The sequence below is a fragment of the Paramisgurnus dabryanus genome, chromosome 16, assembly GCF_030506205.2.
Source record: "Paramisgurnus dabryanus chromosome 16, PD_genome_1.1, whole genome shotgun sequence".
Lineage (NCBI taxonomy): Eukaryota > Metazoa > Chordata > Actinopteri > Cypriniformes > Cobitidae > Paramisgurnus > Paramisgurnus dabryanus.
The window spans coordinates 15,810,180-15,835,758 of NC_133352.1; positions in this window are offsets into that span (position 1 = coordinate 15,810,180).

Here is a 25,579-nt window from a genome sequence, read left to right on the forward strand (position 1 = left end):
TACAAACACCCTTAATGTTTCCTTAATGTAATTAATGTCCTTTAAGGTTAGTAAATATTTAAACAGTCTCAACAGTCTGAAGTGTTTGTTGTCAATATATTTATTGCAGACAGAGGAAACAGGGCAATGCATAATTCATCAACAATAATATCAGTTCTTCTTCAAAATTTAGATTAGGGTTAGATGTTCCAAAACAATGTCAAAAACTGTGTGACTTAAAGGCGTTCTAAGCAAATCTGTGTGACGTCCCTTATTCTTGACATTCGAAGTGTTGTCAAACAAAGGGAAGCGTAGCTAACTCCTCCCCCTCCCTTTCCCCTCTCTCTCACTCTCCTGGATCTTTGATTGCCCTCTGATGGCCCCTCCATCTCCCTTCCATACTTACCCACACCCACTAACCCCCCAAACCCCACCCCCAAATCCTTCTGGTTGTTTATTGGCTGGAACACGTTTGTTATGTTTCGTGCTTGTAGGCTGCGCCACTTTGTTTTTGTTGCAGTTTGTGGAGCCTGGGCTGTCTACAAAGACTGCGTTTTTTACAGTGTGTTCAGGGGACAGGCAGCTAGCAGATAGTGAGGAGATGTTCGCTGTATGTAACAAATAAACTTACGGCATGAATTCGCTTGGAGCGCCTTAAAAGCTGCAATGTGGGACTTTAAGCGGCATCTAGCGGTGGGACTGTGAATTGCAACCAATAGCTTGGTCCACAGCTCACCCCTCTATTTTTAAAAAAATGCATAGTTAAGCTACCCTAGCCGCCACAGGACAAACCATAGACATTATATATGTAGACGCCTCATAGACTGACGCTGCCTTTTGGAGCTGACATATCAACGCAGCTGCCATCTTGGATGGTTCCCCAATGCGCCCCTCTGCATTTATTTCTACTGTGGAAGGTGTATCCCTAACAACAATAATCATAACTCCCTAAATTATTACCGGATTTACATATGGTTTGGTACCACGTAAGAAATGTTACGATGACATAATATTATAAATGGTAAAATAACCAAATTATTGTTCAATCTTACTTGTGACAGGTAATTCCATGCGATCTGGTATCAATACTGCGCCTTATTGCAACCGTAAGCTGCACAAAATACGGGCATAGTTGCTCGCTCTCTGTTGACTTTGATTGACTCTGATGCTAGCGTAGAGTGAGGAGACCCAACCAATATGGCGGCGATGCTGGATTATGTTCCAGCACGTCATGAGGCGTCTACGTATATAATGTCTATGGGACAAACGGGGGTGCCTCATACATCCTGAAAAGTGAAGCTGCTGGCTCTGTGATTGCCCTCTGATGGCTGGATGCAGTACAAGTCATAAACCCCGCCCTCTCCATGCAAACGAATGGGACTCGGGTCAAAATAAAACACTTCCAAAATAAAAATCATAATGTGTCATTATGATTGACATTTGTGATTTGCAGCTTCTCTGAGCAGACTCTCAGGGCTTCGAGGGAAGATGGAAGATATAGCTAACTATACATTTTAGATTTCTGTGTTATTTCACACTATCAAAATGAGTTGCATTTTACTTACCTTATTTTAGCAACCAGTCAAATGACACTTTCAAGGGGCGCGGCTGAATTGGGCGCCCAAACGTTTGGGCGGAAGTTTTAGACCGCAGCACTGCCTCCGGGCTTCACGGACGATTCGTTCTGCGCATGGCCTGGCTCCAAACGGCCATTTTTTTGTAACATGTCAGTGCCCATCATCGTACATTTTACGTTCAGTTCATTACAATGAAAGGAACGGGTGTCGCATCACCCATCTTTTTTTTACAGTCTATGGGCAAAACGTCCTTGTCTGAGACAACATAGTGACAGAATGCACTTTACAGAGCAGTTTGTTTGTTTAGGGCAGGAATGCCTAAACTGGTCCTTGAGGGTCAGTCTCATGCAAAGTTTAATTCCAGCCCTTATTTAACACACCTGAAACAGCCAATTAAGGTCTTACTGAACATACGAGAAACTTCCAGGCAGGGCATAAATATATATAGTTTTGTATATTATATTGCATTTCTGTCAAGAAATCTTTTTTAAATCTATTTTATAAATGCTATTACAATGATTAAATGTAGAGTTTATTCCAGGATATATTCGGAAGATGCAAAGTTAATTGAAAAATGATTTTAACTGTGTTAAATTATTATGCAGCAGACTGTCACCCGCCTTAGACTAAGACTGATGGAGAAATAGCTCTTGATTGCTGGTTGTTTTCACTGTGACAAATGGATAAATGTGCAGACACCATTCAGCAAGGAAGAAGAGCTTTAATCTGTATAGACTGCTTCAGTCTGATTTCTTACAACAACAAATCAAATGAACTCAACTCATTTTAAGGAATGTTATATTTTCTTAAAGAAGCAGATTGAGCAAATTTAGGTTTTTCTAAACTGTAGTGCTTTTCATTTTTATGTGCAACAATAATGTGGAATTTTAAGGAATATTTTCCAGCTCTTTTCCAAACTTTAACATATGCAGTGATTTATGGAAGATATAAAATGAACCAAAAAATGAGTTTATGCCACTCATATTGTCAGGATCCTGTCAGAATCATGTCTTAAATTATATCTAGTCTTTGTGACGGGGTCCTGGCAGTACCATGTTTTATGTGGGAGATGCGTGGTTTTAGTATTGGTTTATTCTGACCACGCATTTCCCGAGTCTCCTCACTTTTTTCCCGATCCCTTACTTGTTATGATTTCCAGGTGGATGTAATTTATTTTGTTCCTATTTGTTGTCCTTTTGTTTGCTGTTCTGTGCACGTTCGTCGCATATCCTGTGTGCTTGTCGTGGGTATTTTCGTGATATCTTAGTCTTAGTCTGTTAAATGTTTTGAAAAGTTTATTGTTGGTTTTTTTAAGTTTAGTGTTAGTTTAGTGTCGCATTTTCCTTGTCCTGTTTTGGCCCCTCGTGGGTTTTATTTTTCTGTTTACCCTGTTTAGTTTAATAAATTCCTTTGTCGTCTACTTCTGCATTTGGGTTCGTGTCTTGCGTTCAAAAACTCTGACACATATGCTGTTTATCATGTCTTCTGAAGCCATACTAAGGGCCAGATTTACACTCAAAAAATGTCTGGGTTATTTTTGCCCCGTAATGGTTAAATATTGGACACATGCTAGGTTTAAAATTGCCCTGTGCTGGGTAAAAAATGACCCAATGTTGGGTTGATGTTATGCAACTATGGAGTATAATAACCCAGCAGTTGGGTTAAACAACCCAGCATTAGGCCAATTTTAACCCAGCGGTGTGTTCCGTCCAATATTTACCCATTATGGGTCAAAAATAACCCAGACATTTTTAAAGTGTACTATCAGCTTGCGCAATGCCTTTTTTTGCCATGCAGTCCAAATTTTGCACTGCACAGGCGTTTTATGGGACAGTTTTTAAATAATTCACGCAATGTGATTTACTAAGGTTTACCTTCATCAATAAACTGGTATTTGTGCCAATTTTAAATATCCCCCAAAAAGCATGTATTAAATTGTTAGTCATTAGTGACATGAGATGAGTTACACCTTTGTTCTTAAACGTGCATCTTGTATCACTCCTTTTTACGCTTTTAAAAATTACTGTTAAGTAAATCTGGCCCTAAAGCGTTATGTAATAAAAACACTTAAATGTCAGTCATTATTCAATCTTAGTTATTACACAGCTATAAAATGCTTTATTGGCCAGTGGTGACATTCCAAGGTTACTACAACTTTAAACTAATAACACACCATCATCCGGGTACTACAAGTCATCTTGATAGGTGCAAATTAATAAATCAATTAAATATTAATATAATTTATATTAATTATTTATATATTATATAATAATTGATTATTTATATTAATTCATATGAGACTTTGTTTATAAGTGATCAAATCAAATGCATTAATATTAGTGCATGTATACAGTTTGTGGCAAGCAGTCGTGAAATAAGCAGGATAATATATAGACAGCCGGTTGTTATCACAAATAAATCCCTTCAGGGTGATACAAGACCCATCCGCCTTGTGTCAGGGCTCTTATCAGCCTCTGGATTTATTTTGTGATAGCAACCTGGCTGTACGTTATCCCTTATATTATCTTCCCCTCTGCCTGAATAGTATCAAAATTTTTTTTTTTGTCAAAGTATTTTAATATAATTCGCAGAGAACAGTATTTATATTCTTTTGACACTATAAGAATTGTGTTTCAAACGCTATATTTTACTGCACTACTGTTTTGAAATAATTTTGTACTTGAAATATCTAGACCAGGTCTAACATGGTACCCGCATTCGTAAGTTGCCCCAATAGCCTCAATTTTAATATTTATTTATTACATATTTTTATATTACCTCAGCTGCTTTTATGTATGTTAACATTTTAAACAATGATAAAACACAAAATAAAATAAAATCAACAAGAAAAAAAAAGGTTTTGAGTAGACTATATCAAAAAAGTAGCCCTCCAGATTGTTTTATCTACGGTATTGTGGTAGCCCTTGCTCACAAAAAGGTTGGAGACCCCTGGTCTAGACGATCGCTTCTGAAGTAGCATTGCTAGTAGTTAAAGGCTTATTTTGATTGATTCCATTGTAATGCTTGCAGACAATATACATACATCAGCTTATTGTGTAGATAGCTTCCCCACTGCATTCTTTATCATATTAAATCTGCAATATGGTACACAGTTTTCATAGTAGCTGATGCTCAATTCCTAACACAACAAAAACTTTTGACAACAGTTTTTATAAAAAACACTTCTTATAAGTTTGTCATCTGGCTTCATTCCATTTTCACAAAATGAATAAAGCTACCAGTTCCAGTGTCTCTGAGTCACTCCTAAGTGATTCATCATATCCTGTGATCTGTTTAGATAGAGCACAGCACGCCACGTTAAGTGTGATGCTTGTCTCCCCCTGCTTCCTTAAGAAACAGTTGCATCTCCGTCTGCTTGGAGCGGCAGGGGTTACAAAAAAAACTCATTTTTTTCTGTTCAATTCTTTATTACACGACAAACTGTAGGCCAATACGGTGGGAACCCAAACCTGAACATCTAAAGATCTCTGAGCCTGACACTCAGACCTGATAAGCCCATGCACTTTGCCAGGGTGTAAGGCTGTGGAAACGGTAGTGAGCATCAAATGAATGATGTGGTGTTTCAAATAATGTGTGATGGGCCGTGGAAAATGTTAAGAAACCACTCCAGTTTTTAATAATTTTTACATGTATTATGACAATTTTTGTCTGATGAATTCTAAAAAAAGCTAACTTCATGAGCAACAACAGCAAAGTAAAACACTGTGTGACACATTGAAGAAGTGATTAAAAATAAGGGTTGTTCCATTAAATTTAAATTTTCCTAAAATAGATTTAAAACATTAGTATTTTGTTATTGAGAAATTAATTTGAACTTGTTTGTGCAAAGCATCACTATTATTATTCCTCAGGAATCTTCTTCCATCTGGACAAAACTTTGGCGCGCAATTCTTTCCGAACAGTTTATTGAAGATCCATGAATGAAGACTCAAATCAACCCCAATTTATTTGGGGATTTCCGAAAGGGGGTGAAAAACGAATGAAAAAACCCATAGACTTAACATTTGATGGACTTTGGCGGGTCAAAAGCTCCAAGCGAGGATTTATTAAGAAACATTTGAGTAACAACATTTGAAGAGGGTGGAAGGCTTTTTAAGAACACACATCACATTGGGGTGTACGTTCTACCCAGTGCTTTAAGTGGCCCAAAAGAAGTGCCGGTACTCTATTTTTCTTTTTTTTTTTGCTGACTGGACTTCTATATTGAAGGGGTTTTATATTCAGCAGTCAACAGACGACCTTGTAAAAAATAATAAATCCTTATATAAGTTTGTGGATTTGCTTGAGCTAGAAATAGCTACAGTATTGAACATACATGTGCAAAAGGTAGATATATAAGTAAAATTTTCAGCATGGTCAAATGCTAAAACTAGTTGTTCAGATAGAAAGAGCTTAAAAACAAAAACTTTAAAATGACACCAAGACCATGTCTATGGGTTCAAGAATAACAAAATACTGGCAATTTAAAACTAGAAAGTCGTCACTTTATTTTTTCCCATTGTTTTCCATTTTGCGGGTGGTAAAACTACTGTGCGCGTCGTTCAAATTCATTGAAATTTCGTTGGGCAGTGTCCCAAGCCAAAAAGGGCACTAAGGGGGGTGGTACTATTAGTATGGTTTTAACTCTTTCAGAGAAACCGCTTCCCCGCCAATGACGAGATTTTCCGTCTTTCCGCAATACCGCTATTATCCACCAGATGGCCCTTCCGCAACTTTTTAAACCCGGAAGTATTGGCCTATGGCAAGCGGCTGCATGTCCGTGTCTGTTTTAAAGATCGCTCTGAATGGGATCTCTATGTAAAGTCCGTCACAAACATTTAATTATCTCTGCTTTTTGCTCAAAATGTGGTGTTTTTGCAGAAACTTACCCATATTCAAAAGCTGATTACAAAAGAACCACTGAAGTTAGGATGAAACGTTTTTTTTGTTTTGAAAGCAGAGGGTCTGTTCTTTCATGTGGTATATTGTATGTTTATATATTTAAAGAAGAACATTTTCTGGAAGGCATTAAACTTTGGGGAAAATCATGAAAAACGCTGGCGCTGGCTGACAACTTTTTTTAAAAACGCTGGCAGTGAAAGAGTTAATAAAGTATTATAAATATGATGTGTTATATTACTAGCATCAACTTAGACAGGTGATTATAATGGGAAATATAATAACAAGAATTAAAGTGTGACAAAAAAATATTCAAAATGATTTACCTGCTGGCTTGATGGATCTTTGAATCCATGTTTGCAATGTTGAACTGCCTTAGAAGCAGCCTCCCTTTGTCTTTATTTTGTGAAGGCATTTGTGTTTTTTGTATTTTTTGCCTACAAAGTGTGCCAACAACAGCAAATTAAGTGTTTATATTAACGTAGATCTGATCGGGAACATTAAATCCATTAGACAAGCGATAATAGTAAGAATGTGGATATTTTGTTGTTGTTTGCTTGCTAAGTTGTTAGCACTTTTACATTTCACAAATACATAAACAAACTTCCAAATGAGTAATTCTGCGGTTTAACAGCTGATATAATGTAATAAATCTACCTGTTAATGCAACGAACTTCAGAAACTGTCGTCCAGGCAGAGAGTGCACACAGAGATGCTGCGGAGCGGGCGGGAAAACACAAAGTGGATTAGCGGAATCAGTGGATCTTTAGCGATCTTTAGGATCTTTTTATAGATCACAACCTTTGCGTGCGAAATTACGGAGGATAAAATACAGGAGATTTAAGGGAAAATACTAATACGGGAGGACGGAGAGGACACCTCTCCACACCACGTTGAGGCTGACTGACAGCAAAGGCGACGCATGCGCGTTTAACTTGTAAACTCAAGGGTGTATGGGTAATAGTCTCTGCTCTCGGTGGGATGAACTAGGAAGTGTACATTGTGAAAAGCACTGGTTCTACTCCTGGGGTGTAAGAGATGCCCAATATTTCCCTACAAACAAACAATAGGGCGAAAATCCCAAAGACTTGACATTGCTTTGACGGGTCATAGCTCAGAGTGAGGATTTCGGAGAAACATATGGGTTACTAAATTTGGGTGGTGGACTCTGTCAGAACATACCTCACAATGGGGTGTAAGTTCACCCTAGCAACCATTTTGGGAACCCTAGCAACCGATCCCATTGACTGCCATTATAAGAGGCCAAGATGGACATGGGAGTTGGTGTAAGAGATGCGCAAAATTGCTAGTATTGTAGATACATCTGGGTGGGCTTTTCTGAAACATGTTAACATTATTGTCCCAGTTTGTTTCACAAATTTTGTCACGGCATGCACCACTTCACATTTTCTTCAGAAGTTTTTTCTGCAGTATTCTAGATCAAAAAAAGCACTGTATCTTTTTTTTGTTATGGTCCATGTTTTCCCCATTGTAATTTTCAGTAAATAAATGCAAATAAAAACATCATTTTTATTAGAAACTTGTTGGTAGTTGACAGAATTAATAAATGATAATTTTACTTAAACACATATAGGCCTACCTATAAATAGTAAATTAAAAAAAATGAAAAAAATCCTCGCTGTATAAGATTGTAAGTGTGGGCCTGAGACATACAATAATACAATATATAAATAATTTTTTTTTAGATGTAGTTAAAAGTGATGAAAATCACAGTTTTAATGAAACCTTCAAATGACTAAAAGCTAAAATGTTCAGGTTATAATAAAATACTCCTGGGAAGTAAAAGTTTTGACCAGGGCCTTCGCCAATAAGGGGTTCGGCATTCGTATGGTCGCTGGTCAAGTGTATTAGTTAAAGGGATTGTTCAGCCAAAAATGAAAATTATCCCATGTTATACTCAGTGGCGTATTTGACATTTTTCTATTTCAGTGTTTTTTGAAGTTGTCAACTTCACAAGTCAAAACTTAAAATAGTAGGTTGAATTGACTTGCAAAACCAAGTTGTTTTAACATGCTGCATTTTTTTTTTGTGTCCTCACATCCCTGTTGTGAACAGTCAAAGAAACATTATGAGCTTTAACCTTAGTTTAATTCTAATAGTGGTTTGAGACACATGTTTAGTTACTCTTAAGTTTGTTTAGGTACTTTACTTTCATTCATATTAAATTACTCCCAAGAACACTGAGCAATTCCATGTAAAATGAGAGTCACACTAGTTCAGGTTATCTGAGAGATCATTAGAGAAGAACTCAATTTCATTGTCATTGGTGAGCACTACATCATGAAGAACCAGCGTAAATAAAACATTTGATAATCTGATATCAACAGAGACCCAACTGAAAGACAAACTGAATGGAAGCGTAAGTATCATGCAAACGGATATTATCAGATGGATTCGGCCTTTTGTGTCTGTGACAGCTCACATTATTGTATCAGAACTGTGCTGCCTTCTTCACTTTGCCTTGAACTGAATTTCCTTTTTTAAAATGGGGGACACGGGCCTGCTTTGAAGTGCAGAATTTAACAATCTTATTCATTGTTAATTATCGATGAAGCTCTTCTATTGTGTTTCATCCTTTTGAAATAAAATGTACGACATACAGTTAAGCATTGGATGTTTCATGCCGTACACATGCATAAAATGCACTTTTCTGTTATCTGCAGGTTGTATTGTGCTAAATTTGTGACCCAAGCTTTTCGATCCTTATAATGATTGATGATTTACGGAAGATCAAGGCCCTTATTTGCACCAGGTGTTACATGTAACAATGAACTGTATGCTTGAAAGTCACACAATGGCGTTCCACATTAAGATTCTGATGCTGTTGCTCAACACAAGGCAGTCTTAATTACACTGCAGTGAACAGCCAAGTGTAATTAACCATAGGTGAGGTGAAACATTTGTGTCAATTATGCATGAGTTTTTTAAGTAAAATCTCCACCTGGCCACGCATATTCCCTAGGTGGCTGATATTTACATAAATACAAAAATAGAGTTCTCCAAAATATTTTTATCGAATCACACTGGCAAAAGGTTGCAAAGGATGAATCGACCCTGCTAAACGACAACAAAGTCAACATCTTGCCATTATTAGAATGAATAATGAATCCAATTAAGATATTAATCTGATACTTGTGGTAGTACAAATTCACAAAATATGTGTCGCTGCATAATTCATTCGATGTGGTGCTTCATCGCTCACACTAGCAACAGGAACTGCCTGCGGGGAGATAATTGTCTTGGTGTTTCCTGAAGAGAGAAACAACACATTTCTTTATTAGATTTGACAACTAACAGGGTAAGGTTGAACTTTTTTCTTTTTTCTGTAAATGTTACGCAGGCATTTTGTAGCTAAATTGATAACGTGAAGTTAGGCAAGTCTCAAGAAGAGTCACTGTGCAACACTTTAAACTTAATTAAAATTTCCTAATAAATTCCTTAATAAAGAAAAATTGTATTGCTTAGAGGTTGCTATTTTGTAGCGCATGATATTCAGTGTTCAGAGTTCTCAGTTGAGTTTCATTTAAGTATCATCTTAGTTATTTCAGACGTGTTTACATGACAATTATGTATGAAAAAACAATTTAATTTGCATTTATTAAAAATGTATTGTACACACGACAATGCTGTCAAAAACGTGTGTTTACACGGATTCCCAAAGATGACTAAATACGCTGTATTATTTATGCCAAGCCATTGGATGGCGACGTTACTTTGTGAAGAAACACTAAACGCCTGCACACCAAGGGTCAATTCCAACTTGACCCTGTCCCAAATGGCTCCCTCCGGACTTGTGGACTTCTTCCAAGTCCACTCTTTGATAACTTAATGTAGTGCGGACCTTAGGGACCCTTGACGCGAGTCCACGAGGGCACACCGGAGTCGTATTTTGGGACAGACTTGATCGTCACGCCGAAAATAGGAAGAGAAGTTGACCATCAGTTTGAACTCCTCACATCCGTCGTCTGATTGGTCTGATTGCTCTTTCGCAAGGACTTCTGGGTTGTAAAAGTAAGTGAAGCCTGCAGCAGTGCGAGCTTCGCCGAGACCGCATCAAGGGTGCAAAAGGCTAAAAAATGACACTGTTGGACACCCTACGGACTCGTATACTAAGCGAGTACGTGCAATTTAAGGCCACGAGACCGAAAGTCCACATGAAGTGCGCCATTTGGGACAGGTCCTCTGAAGGCTGGATCCTTTAAAGGATGTGGACTTGGAAGGCAAGGACTCAGTCTTCGAAGGACGCAGGCCCCCGAAGTCCACAAAGTGAACTGAAATAAGACAGTCTAGCCCACGGAGGGAGTTGCGTGAACTGCTGTTCCCCCCACCACACCTGTCAGCAGATACGTTTCAGACATTTTATTTTATCTTAAAGAATATAACACATTGATGTAGAATAGGGCTGTAACGATACATCGCGTGTCCCATTAAAAAGACCTGTCTAAAGTAGATTCTGCATCGCAAGGCTGCGATTCCGTGTTTCATGCACAGCTTGTGCGTGTGCTATGGTGTTTTGGTCATTATGAGTCAACTTGCATTTAAAAAAGCAACACTAGTTAAACAAAATCATTCAAAGTATTCTTTATTATCATGAAAATACCTGAAACAATCTGAAGAACGGCGATTTAAATATTCTTCTACACATTTCCTGGAATAGCGTTTGTAATGCTACTTCTTCTGTGGCACAATTGGAGTTTCTGCACGAGAGCTCCCTCTGGCTTATGGATGGCGGCATTTCACTGTAATTCACTGCAATTCATTCATTGGAAAACGTGCATTTGCACGATAAATCTTTACAGCCCTAATGTAGAACTACCCAACAGTATATCAAAATAACCAACATTAAAGAATTAGTTCAATACTGAAAAAAAATTATTCATTCAATTTACTCAATTTTTGCCTTTTATTCTTTTCTGGGCTTGGTTGTGAAAATCGTGTTCTGAAGACAATCAAAGGACTTAGTAAGTGGGGAAGGGATAAGTGATTTCTGATAAAATATATTTTTTGATAAAATAGCCCTTTAAAAATACACGTGCCCCCTTTTTTAGTTTTTTTTTGCCAAAGGATTTTGCATGAAACCTCAAAATCAAAGAAGCATCCATTAATCTGTTCTTTGACTTTTAATCTGTTTAATATGTAAATATTATCAATTCTGCTGCATCCTTGTCACTTTTCAGAGATTTTGATAGTGTTACATTACTTAAAGGTGCAGTGTGTAATTTTTAGAAGGATCTCTTGACAGAAATGCTAAATAATATACAAAACTATATTATCAGGGGTGTATAAAGACCTTTCATAATGAACCGTTATGTGTTTATTACCTTAGAACGAGACCTTTTCATCTACATACACCGAGGGTCCCCTTACATGGAAGCCGCCATTTTGTGCCGCCATTTTTCTACAGAAGCCCTAAACGGACACATTTTTTTACTTAGTTGTCTCCGACGATGACATGTTTGTCCGGTGGCGGCTACCGTAGCTTCTCTATGTGTTTCAAAAGCGAGGGGTGAGCAGTGGATTAAGCCGTTGGTTACAATTTGCAACCTCACCACTAGATGCCGCTTAAATTTAAACACTGCACTTTTAAAACGTGTAAGAAACGCTCAAACCCTCTGTGTAGAAAATGTATGGTTTAAAATGGGACAGTCTCGACGTTGTATTAGTAGATTTCTGGATTCATCTTGGTACAACGCCAAAGTTCGCCAGATGCGTTCCTCTAATAATTTTATCTACAAATATTTTTTTATCATTATTGAACATTAAAATCAATCACGTGGCTATAGCTTATGTCATTTTCGTTGTTTATATACTTAATTAATTTAAAATTACATTAATTTTATAGGATAATGCAGTTGTTGTGCAAAATGAATTAATGACACAATTAAACAAGTCATTTATTAAAACTTAAATAAATAAAACATGCTGTTTCAGATGTAAATATGATACCAACATGTCATTATTTAGATGAAATAGTATTTGACATGAAAGTTAGTCAACACTATTATTTTGGAGGTTTTTGCATGAAAGCAGGGGTGTTCAGATTGTTAGAAATGTAAGTGCCATGGAAAAGACCGAAAGCTCTATAATATTTCGTTTGATGGCTGTGTATGCACAAATGTCTGTGAGCTGTGCACACTGTGCCCCCTTAAAAAATTGGTACATGTCCATATAAAATATCCAGCCATTACAGGCACACATGGAATTTCAGGATACCCGAGGTTGGGAAGGATCCATCTGATGTTGAGTCTTTTTCCCAACAAAATATCTGATTCTCATTGATGTCTACACTGTAAAAAATTCAGCTTTTTGTCAAACCAACATATATATTTATATTACTTTAACTTAATAAATTAAGTGAAATAAAATTTCAAAACTCAAAATATTACGTTGAATTGACTTGTTTTAACTTCATGCTGCGTTTTTTTTAAATGGGAGAAATAACTGAAATATTAAAGAGATCTTTTTTTAAAGGAAAGGCGTATTACTGAGGGATTGTTTTGGATACTTTTTGGAGTATTCAACAAATTGACCTAAGAGAAAATATCAAATACAGACTTTGTCTTTCTAATTAAACACATTATTTTTCAGCAAATAAAGATTACCTTAAATTTGGGATAATAGGAGTTTATACATGTAAGACATATTTTGTTCTTTCTGGAATAGACGGAAGATAATTTGTTTCTTCATGTTATTGTTTAACAGAAATAGATTATTCCACAAACAAAGGAAATAATCTGTATCAGTCCATCTCTAAAACAATACAACAACTGTAACACCATCTCTGTAAGGCAGTATGTGTTAGTCTGCCTGTTGATGTAGATGAACAATACAGTATTATAGGCACTACAGGCATGCAGCAATGCACAAAGCCCTTCCTGTGACCAAATACCCATTCAGTGTGCAAGACTGTAGGCTGCCTTTACAGGGACAAAAACCAACCAATCAGTGGATAGCTGCAGATGACAGGGTTTCCCAACCCATCTGAAAGTGGATTTTCAATGCTTTGTGTGCCAGACAGACAAAGATACACAATGACATTAAAAGGATTAAAGGAAATCCCAGAAGGATGCTAAATGACAAGTATAATAATCCCAAATGCCAGTTAAGGACAATTGCTCTAACAATAAAATATCTTGAGTCATTTGAGCTCTGCTGTGGAGGTACTGAGCTGTTTCTCTCGGTAAATGTAGCGGACGTCCATAAATAATTGTTGGAAAGGTTCATGTTCAGAGGTCACTGAGAAGGTTCTTGCACAGAATTGAGTACAAGCATACTTTATGGTCTTTACTGATTTCATCCCGGGTGTGCCAGTAGTGTTACAAATTAGTTAGTTTGATTTACTCATATATAACGACCACAGACTCTTACACTGTATATAAAACTTTATAAACTGCATGGGCTTGTTTGATGTAAAAATATTGATGATTTACTTCTTTAAGTATCAAGACTTAAAGAAGATATAGCAAATTATGGAGTCATAGAAAATTGATTATTCTTCTGACTGATTTTATGAATTTTTTACTGGCTTGCTGGAGCTTAGATTTATTTTCAAAAGCAATATTTAAAGATGCCGGCCAATTCTTGTGGAAGAGCTGCAAAGGGTTATGGGGCGACTCTTTGCAGTTTATTGTCTGTGTCTTTGGAGAGATTTGTGTCGTAATGCTCCTGTATTTCCTCCAGACTGTTTAATATTTTAGAGATGCATACGCTGCACAATTCTTATTTCACAATCTTATTTTTCTTTATTTATGGGTGGTTTATGAACTACGGGTATTTTTATGTCCCCGGGGGCTGATTTTTATTATTTTTTTTCTGTTTTGTTGTATGAAGGTCACATTAAAAGCATTTTGGACACACTTACATATTGTCATTATTTATTTTTACTGCTTTTCAAATGATGCAAAAAGTATGAATATATGAAATATTTGATTGTCTGTTTCTAAAAAATTAAATGCTAGCTATCAACTTCAGCCATACAAAGATGGCACCAAAAATGTTCAATATTGTGCATCGTTACCAACACAAAATGCTCTTAAACTAAATATATGATTTATTTTTTATAAAGTTCATGATTTTTGAGAATATTAATTTATTATATATCGATTGAACATATATATTTATATGGGATGTAAACGGTATGTAAACGGATAAGGAGATTAAACGGGTTCCGACGGTGATCGTTGGTCAGGCATCGGCTGGGCATCACTTATTACACAAATTATTACATATATACTGTGCATTGTCAGAAACAAATGGTCCCTAAAGGGGGTCGCACACTGGACGCGCAGCTCGGTGCCGTGCAGTGCAGCACCGTTCTAAAAAAAATCGAACACATTGTTTTCTATGAGTATATGCACACCGGTGCTGACACGTGGCGCCTGTCCGCGGCACCCAGCTACGACTCAGGAAGTTGCTCAAATCCCACAGAGCGCCACTCATATAGTTTAACATTAAATAACATCATATTTGTCCCAAGCGTGCCGCACAAGCCCTGAAAAGTGAAGCCGAAACGTCTTGATCGCCCCCCAGTGACTGGTCCCAGTATAGGTCATAAACCCCGCCTCCCCATGTTATTCAATGGGACTTGAGACCAACTAAAAAAATTAATTACACTTCAATTATCTTTTTTCCGAAGCTGGTTTCTGTCATTTACTGTAGTTTTTATCACGCTGATGTACATTCAAGTGTTTGTTTTTAAAATAGGTTTGTGTTTAGTTAGTTATTTAATGATATAAAAACGGTGCTGTCACGTCATGATTGACAGCTGTGATATCGTGTGATATGCGCATTCTACGAGAGTGAGGGCGGGGTTTTGACTCCGCGGCTTCCCTTCCTGCTCACTACTGCGCATGACTGGTCCCGAAATTGCTATTGCGCAGACTCAAGACCCAAGATGTCAGCGCCATATCGGGACACTGGCGGCTTCACTTTTCACCAATCGAAGAGAGCGAACAGGCGTCGTCCATCTTTTTTTACAGTCTATGATTTGTCCCAAATCATTAACGATTAACATTGGCTGCTAATGTATATTTTGCTTTTTGAAGTAGACGCTATCTGACTAAGCTTGTGCTATTTAATGTGCACTTCTGGTGTATGATACCTCCGAGTTGTCTTAGACGCAACTCGGCACGGCGCTGAGCTGCGCGTCTGGTGTGCACCTCAGGACTGAAAGCTCAAAATATCAAACGCTTCCGGTGGTTCTTCATCGCGTATTTATTGTGGAATATAGTAAAAAAATACTACAACCATGCGGCGAGTAGTGGATATTGCATGACACGCATCTTAAGTAACAAGCTGGATGAAACCCAGAAGTTCAAAAATTAAACTCGCGTCCCCGCGATGTCAGCTTTGCTACAGTGTGTTGAAACAGAAAGGGTAAAGCTGATTGGTTGTTTCTTGCGGCAGTATTCTTTAATACGATCTTAACATGTACCATTTTAGTAAGATACAATATACATTTAATGCCAATATGTACTAATAATTCATTCTTTTCAAAAGGGTATACCACCCCAGTGACAACTATAGGGACAATATTACCATTGTTTTTCTGACAGTGTGCAGAACTACTGCACCTTTGGTTATTGTTAGTAGACAAATATATAAAGAATACACAAAGTTTATTTTTTAAACAGTGCCACAAATGCTCAAACACGTTCTTAGATTTTATATGTAATTATTATTTATATTTGCAGCTACTGTATGTGAGTTCAAAAATGCAACTGTGAAAATGCGAGTGGCAGTAATGTAGAAAGGGTGCTGAGTATGGTAATAGAAAGACTTTAAGACTGCTGCAACATAAGCAAGCAGTGCAGTAGTGCAGTCATATACAGTAGTTACAAATTAAGCAGTAAAATATATCTAATCTATGAGTTTTAGTACATTAAAACTGGAATTACATAAACAGCGCACTACAGACTATTGTTGCAGTCAAGGAAAAATAATGGTAGTTATAAATGCAGGAACGGTCAAGGATGTGAGTTGTTATTTCCTGCTCTTTTAATAGCCTGCTTTGATTAAGTTCCTCTAATATAATATAATATAACCGGACACAATTTGTGAGGCTTGAATTGCGAGTGCAGCCTATTTGGTTGCTTATCTGTGCTCCTTCCAGACGCAAAGCTCTCCCCGTACTCTGATCAGCTCGTATGCCCTGAGCACTGTCTGGGGAAAGATGAGATATTGAGGTAGCTGGTGGAGGATGCCTGCAGAAAGCAACTTAATTGCTTGTGAGCGATGTTTGTGTCTCCTCTCACACATTCCCCGCTCTAAACAAACCTCACTACAGCACGCACCGAGATTTCCCTATCCACAGATTAAAAAAATGCTTGGTGTAGCAACTTTTGCATATTGCACATAATTCATAACGCTTATCTTAAAATCTCAGAACCTTTAAGTGGCCTCGGATAGGAAGAAGGCCAGTACGTTAGATGGAGAGAGATAATGCATTTTTTCATGCAAAATGAAATCAAATGTAATGTGCTGTACTTGTGATGAGAACAGGGCGTAATGACTCTCGCAGCGGCAGACCCATCCAGAAAGGCTACGGTTTGGGAGGAGATGATTAGGCAGCTCTCTGACTCCTCAGCGTGTACCGGGTACGAAAGATTCGGCTGAGTGAGATGTAGCTTAATGTTCCGTGTGCCTCATTTTCACCCACAGCCGAATGGAAATTTCATACAGCACAACTATGAGAATGAAACTGAATTGGGAAAAGCACGACTGCTTTTTCATTTCCCAAACACTAGAACATTTTCATAACAAAGAATTAAGGGAATAGTTCACCAAAATATAAAAGTTCCTTACCCTCATGCCATCCAGGATGTATGATTTCTTTTTTTTTTAACACAAACAAATATTTTATATTAAAATGCTGCCATGTTATCTTGTATGTATATGAGAGACACCAAATTGAAGCTCCACAAAGCACATCCATCTATCCATAAAGTAATGCATATGGCAAAACTTACAGGTTGCATTTTAAAGAATTATTAAAACTAACTTTATCAGGACTTACAGTTTTAGTGAAGTGTTTACGTTTTTGCTTATCGTGCAAGGGGACCTGGGTTCATTTGACTTAGTTAGTTAACCAAGGACAATGCAATCTTTGGCACCTTTAAAATCGTTCAGTGTTTACAAACCTTTGCGTATGTATACTGCGGTAAACCATTTGCGGTATTCCGATCTTTCCATTGCCAGTGTCTTTGTCGTTGTGTGTCGCTAGTCTCTTTCAATGAGGTTGTTAGGAGGCATTCCTAATTCTGGTTGTCCAAGTAACAACAATAAACAAATGAGTAACCGTCCTCACAGTAAATGTCAAAAGACAAAAGCTTTATTCTGATTGGTTGTCGCTCCCGAAACTCGCTCATCATTTGCATGAAGTTAAACTGTTTTCAACTTTGTTAAGTAACCGGACATGCCCACTTTGTGTTGGTGTCGCTGTCGCTTGTGTCTCCAAAAATCGCAAAGTTTCCATTAAAATAAATGAGTTTGCGTTGCTCTGCTTTTGTACCGTAGGCGCACAAAGCTTTTGTTTGTGACTGGACTTACCATGGTTTAGACACGTGAATCATTTAACAATTATTTTATACAAACACTTTTCCCCTATATGGTTTTACAAAATTTTACAAAAGTAATTACACTGCACAGTATATGCAAATGTATTGTGTGAAAACCCAGGCAAACATTTTGTCTGTTTGTTAATGTAGGCATTTAAATGCTTATGTGTTTCTTTTGATGTACAAAGTACTTTATAAATAATAGAATGAATCATCTGCAATGCTTCCATAACCAAACGATGTGATAAAATGAGATATTACACTGAGCATAAATGATGGTGATTTTTCAAAGAATGTAATTTGTCAGGTCCTTCGATCAAAAATCATAATTTATTTAAGTACTAAAGTAATGACTGCAAACGGCCATTGCTTTTCATTTGTCTCGCCACATGGCATTCCTCCCTCAAAGTAGCAGATTTATATAAAGATGAGTGATGAACCCGACCACATAATGACAAATAAGCACCATCATTACTAAACAAATATTTTATATTAAAATGCTGCCATGTTATCTTGTATGTATATGAGAGACACCAAATTGAAGCTCCACAAAGCACATCCATCTATCCATAAAGTAATGCATATGACTGGTTTAAAGGTGCAGTGTGTAATTTTTAGAAGGATATCTTGACAGAAATGCTAAATAATATACAAAACTATATGATCAGGGGTGTATAAAGAGCTGTCATAATGAACCGTTATGTTTTTATTACCTTAGAATGAGACGTTTTATCTACATACACTGAGGGTCCCGTTACATAGAAGCCGCCATTTTGTGCCACCATATTTCTACAAAAGCCCTTAACGGACAAACTTTTTTTTTACTTAGTTGTCTCCGACGATGACATGTTTGTCCGGTGATGGCTAATGTAGCTTCTCTATACGTGTCAAAAGCGAGGAGTGAGCAGTGGACTAAGCCCCCTTGGTTGCAGGGCGCAACCTCACCACTAGATGCCACAAAAATGTACACACTGCACCTTTAAAATAAATGTCTCCTGAAGCTAAACAAAATATTTTGAGCTTATTTAGCGATCAAGACATTAGATATCCATAGCAGCATAGAGATCGGGGTAGTCGTGGCCTAATGGTTAGAGAGTCAGGCTTGTAACCCGAAGGTTGCTGGCAGGTTGTGACTGAGGTGCCCTTGAGCAAGCCATCTTTCCCCAATTGCTACCTGGGAGCTGCGGTGAAAGCTGGCCACTGCTCCGGGTGTGTGTGTTAACAACTTGCAGTACGTGTATTCAATACTCACTATAGGGTTAAGTGCAGAGGTCATATTTCGAGTATAGAAACAGACAAGTCAACTTTCACTTCATCAACACGGTCCGTTAAAGAGCTGTATGTAGGTTTTTGACTGTAATAAATAAAAATAATTATAATTTATTTGTAGATATTTAGGAAACATGCTAAGATCACATATCTGTTTCTCTGAAAAACAATGCTGTAGCCAGTTGGTGTGAACAGTGGTGTGAAAAGAAAACTGTTGCCCCCTCCAGATTTCTTATGTTATTGCATCACACTTTAATGTTTCAGATCATCAAACAAATTTAAATATGAGTCAAAAATAACACAAGTGAACACAACATGCAGTTTTTAGATGAAGGTTTTTATTATTAAAGGAAAACGAAATCCAAAACTACATGGCCCTGTGTGAAAAAGTGTTTGCCCGCCTGTTAAAACATAATTGTGGTTTATCATACCTGAGTTCAATTTCTCTAGCCACATCCAGGCCTGATTACTGCCACACCTATCAGGCAAATAGGACTTGTCTGAGAAAGTAAAGTAGACCAAAATATCCTCAAAAGCTAGCCATCATGCCAAGTTCCAAAGATATTCAGAATCAAATGAGAAAGAAAGTATTTGAGATCTATCAGTCTGGAAAAGATTATAATGCCATTTCTAAAGCGTTGTGACTTCTGCGAACCACTGTGAGAGCCATTATCCACAAATGGCGAAAACATGGAAGAGTGGAGAACCTTGTGGCCGGATGACCAAAATAACCCAAATTTAGAGGTCACAAAAGATCTGACAACAACATCCAAAGAACTGTAGACCTTACTTGCCTCAGGTAACGTGAGTGTTCATGACTCCACCATAGGAAAGAGACTGAGCAAAAATTGTCTACATGGCAGAGTTAAAAGAAGAAAATCACTGCTGAGCAAAAAGAACATAAAGGCTCGTCTCAGTTTTGCCAGAAACCATCTTGATGAACCCCAAGACTTTTGGGAAAATACTCTGCGGACTGACAAGACAAAAGTTGGACTTTTTGGAAGGTGTGTGTCCCATTACATCTGGCTTAAAAGTAACACCGCATTTCAGAAAAAGATCATCATACCAACAGTAAAATATGGTGGTGGTAGTGTGATGGGGCTGTTTTGCTGCTTCAGCACTTAGAAGACTTAATTTGATAAATAAAACCATGAATTCTTTCTGTTCTATGCAGCTATTCTGCAGTAGGACAATAATCCAAAACACATCAATAAGTCCACCTCTGAATGGCTGAAAAAAACAAAATGAAAATTTTGGAGTGGCCTAGTCAAAGTCGTGACGTCAATCCTATTGAGATGATGCAGCATGACCTTAAAAAGGCGGTAAATGCTCAAAAACCCTCCAATTTTTTTTATATAAAATTTGTTTGTGTTCAACCGTGTAAATTATGATGAACATATTTGTAAATATTTTGATGACCTGTTCATTTAAAGGTAAATATTTGGATCTTAAAGCAGAATGCCATGCAATGTACTGTACAATAAGGCCAAGTTTATTGGAGTGTATTGCTTCAGTTTGTTTCTGAAAAATGGTAACAAAACAATTATAGCATTTTCAATAAATTGAAGGTCACATACCTCGTGTCTTGTAATGCTTCTTAGATCTGTCTTTATGAAGCATCTACCTCAGATCAATATTAGCTTTTATTACAATCTAAGGTCTTATTGTACTGCTTGGCTTTATCGTTGGGTTTTACGACATCACCCCGAGATCCATGACAGAAATGACTTCATGCTCAGCATACAAAGGACCTCAGACTACCACTGGAGCCCACTCACAGATGAAGATATTTATGTTTAGTTTTTTCATGAGATGCTTTGATTATGCTTTACGCAGTATACAGGGTTGACATGCGTCTGTTTTTCGTTTGAGGTGAGGTCTATTTGAAAGCAAATTACTTATACGTCTTGTCAAGCACTCTTATAATATATATATATATATATATATATATATATATATATATATATATATATATATATATATATATATATATATATATATATATATATATATATATATATATATATATATATATATATAAGAAATTGAGTGAAGCCTGCTCCCACAACACAACTATTGGAAAGCAACCCATGGTGAAAATACCTGTAAGTTACCTGCAATTTTATGTTTTAAACAGAGATGGCGATAGAGAGGCAAAACTTACAGGTTGCATTTTAAAGAATTACTAAAACTAACTTTATCAGGACTTACAGTTTTAGTGAAGTGTTTAAGTTTTGGCTTAGCGAGCAAGGGGACCTGGGTTCATTTGACTTTAAATATAGTTTTAGTTAACCAAGGACAATGCAATCTTTGGCACCTTTAAAATCGTTCAGTGTTTACAAACCTTTGCGTATGTATACTGCGATAAACCATTTGCGATATTCCGATCTTTCCATTGCCAGTGTCTTTGTCATTGTGTGTCGCTAGTCTCTTTCAATGAGGTTGTTAGGAGGCATTCCTAATTCTGGTTGTCCAAGTAACAACAATAAACAAATGAGTAACCGTCCTCACAGTAAATGTCAAAAGACAAAAGCTTTATTCTGATTGGTTGTCGCTCCCGAAACTCGCTCATCATTTGCATGAAGTTAAACTGTTTTCAACTTTGTTAAGTAACCGGACATGCCCACTTTGTGTTGGTGTCGCTGTCGCTTGTGTCTCCAAAAATCGCAAAGTTTCCATTAAAATAAATGAGTTTGCGTTGCTCTGCTTTTGTACCGTAGGCGCACAAAGCTTTTGTTTGTGACTGGACTTACCATGGTTTAGACACGTGAATCATTTAACAATTATTTTATACAAACACTTTTCTCCTATATGGTTTTACAAAATTTTACAAAAGTAATTACACTGCACAGTATATGCAAATGTATTGTGTGAAAACCCAGGCAAACATTTTGTCTGTTTGTTAATGTAGGCATTTAAATGCTTATGTGTTTCTTTTGATGTACAAAGTACTTTATAAATAATAGAATGAATCATCTGCAATGCTTCCAAAACCAAACGATGTGATAAAATGAGATATTACACTGAGCATAATTGATGGTGATTTTTCAAAGAATGTAATTTGTCAGGTCCTTCGATCAAAAATCATAATTTATTTAAGTACTAAAGTAATGACTGCAAACGGCCATTGCTTTTCATTTGTCTCGCCACATGGCATTCCTCCCTCAAAGTAGCAGATTTATATAAAGATGAGTGATGAACCCGACCACATAATGACAAATAAGCACCATCATTACTAATCATTCACGGTGCTGCTGGATTTTAAGACATTAAGGTCTAAGCGAATATTATTTGCATAGCTAATTTGTGTTCATTTAAATAATACATGTCCATTAAAGTCAGTCAAGTGTTTGAGTTGGTTGGACTGTTTTGTTTACAACAGTGGAGGACTCTTATTTTAGTAGACACTAGAAGATTTTGCTTTTGAGAAAAGAAATTAATCATTGTGTGAGTCCTAGAGCGCCAACAGGGGAAATAAAAGAAGAAAAAAATCGAACGGCAAGGGGCCGGTAAGAGGAGAAGGTGCCACCACAGTCACCTTTAAACGGCTTCTAGAGGCTTTTCCCCAGATTTGATTTGTCTCACTTTCAGGGCTCTGTGTTCGCAAAGACATCACTTTACATTCTGTCATAACTGTGTTCATGTCAACCGTCAACATCAACCGCTGCTGCTGTTATGGATGTCATTACCTCTGTATCATCAGAAAATACAAAATGTAAATTTTGTCATTTACTCAATCTCATGTTGTTTCAAACCTGAATTACTCTCTTCTCTGGAACATGAAACACTGTACTGAAACACCATGTCATGAAAAAGTTTTTCAGTTAACTCTTTCCCTGCCATAGACGAGTTATCTCGTCAATTAAGCGAAAACATTTGCATGAAGAAAATACGTGTTCCTGATTAGTTTTTATGGTTATCTGTAATAACACTTACCCAATTTATAAAAAAAAAACTGAAGCAAAAAATATTTATTAATTTTACAATTTTATTCATTTGATATGTTTTGATAATCATTCTGAATCTGGGCTGCGTTCCCCGAAACCTTCTTAGCTCTATGTCGTTCTTAAGTTGTATCTTAAGCTGTACCTTATCGTTAATACGTGTTTCCCGAAACGTTCTTAGTTACGCAGCACTTCTGTAAGTCATTCGTTCTGAAGGTTGATCTGGAGCACTCTTAGCTATATCTTATCTCACTTGACTCCGCTAGGGGCCTTGACTGTGATAAAAGCTTGTGTAGATTGCAGTCTATATAACTAAATATCCAAAAAAAAGTTGAAGTACACTCCGTGTTAAATTGGCAATTTTTTATCATTTAATGAATAAAACATTCACATAATTAGACATTATTACACTGATGGTTGTTAGATTTGTAATATTTTTTTCCAAAGGAACATCAGCTTCGAATTATTATTACAGGCTTAAGAAACTATTAAAAAAGAGTTTGGATGGAGGAGTTGGTGAAACTATGGCAGGCAGCTAGCTATACCGTAACGAATCTTACTATTTCATTTGTGCATTTCAAATCCGTTAAATCTTTAGTTTATCGGCTATTTTAGCTGCAATAAAACAAATCAAGTAAAAATCGCATGCTACTGGAGCACATTCATCACAAAATCCTAATTGTTGAATTTCCTAAATATTATTATTGATGTTAAGTCGACTTTGCATCAAAGTTTTTTAATGCTTTCTAACTTTGAGGCAGCTGCATGCCATATTCTTTAAACACTTAAAAGAAACTGCTCCACTTGATTATTGCTTGTATAAGGTCAACAAATTTTCCACATTAAAACAAATCAAAGCTAAAATCTAAAGCAATCATAATATATATTTATATATAATATAATATATATTTTTATGTTATATTTAAGATAAACAGACAGGCGCGGCTCCAGAAATGCGTCCATTAAGCGTTATCCACATTGTAAACGCGCTGCTTGCGCATCCAGTGTCCAAGCACAATAAACGCGTGAACTAATGAACAACAATTTGTTTTTATATATTTTAAGTGTAATGCACAGCCAACCCTGGGCTGCGTTCAGCCCCGACAAAACGTTGCACAACGTTTATTAAACTGAAACGGTGATGCATTGAACACCCTGTTGTGATGACGCAAGAGTTGCAACTACGGTAGCTGAGAGGCCATTCTTTGTGTTCTTTTTAAAATGTTTCTGAAGCCTGATGAAATCGTTATAAATGTGTGTTTAATACTGTAAAATACCCTCGATGTTACAGTCACTGACCTTGCCGTCCAGAATGAAAGACAACATTCCAACTTGAACCCACTGAGGGAGCTGTCTCTTTACTACCGCGTGGTTTTATACATCTTGCCGCTGATTGGGCTGACATTTCTGACACACCCACCAAACAAGAGAAAACGCTTCTAAAACCTGTTGCATTCCGTTGCACACCGTTTCAAGGAAACATGTCGTTCAACCCGGAAACCGTAGCAAAACGTTGTGCACCGGTGTGAGATTGAACGTGCCCCAGGTGACTTGCACGACCCACCTTATTTCCTGTGCAACGCATTTATTGGGAACCCCTAATATAAATTATCCTTTAAAGTGAAGGAATAATGGATGCATTGGAGCAGTTTATGCATTATACTTTTGGACATGAAGTTGCGGGTTTTGCATGGGTTTGATATAAAATAAAATATACAAGGTTTATATTAAGTTGTTTGCAATTTAAAATATTTTTACCAGATATTCCTAATAAATGTAACTTGAACTGTTTTTAAAATGTTTCTTTAATAAATAACACCGCTCTCTCATAACGCAGCGAAGTAACTACATAAAGTGAACAATTGATTGTCGAGCAATCGATATCAACCTATTCAGCACCATCGCCATGGACAGCACCTGGTAACGTCGTACGTAAGAAAGTATACCTAAAGAAACCCGCTAAGGTACAGTTCAGGAAACACGCCTAGAAAAGGTATAACTGTAGTTAAGGTTTAACTTAAGAGTCTTCGTAGCGCGCTAAGAGACAACGTTATCGGGAAACGCAGCCCTGATCTCTAACAAAATTCCTTCACAAAAATGCAATTATTTCAGCCGTTTGCTAAAAAAAATATTTTTGAAGAAAAATATCCATATTTAAAAGTTTAAAAGCAGAGAAAAAATATAGCCTGATTTTTTTTTCGTTTTGTTTGTTTATTTTTTTATTTTAAAAGCAGAGGGTCTGTTCTTTCATTTTATATATCCACTTCAAATGTTGACTAGTATATTTGTATGTTTATATCTTTTTAGAAGAAAATTTTCCTGGAAGGCATTTTGT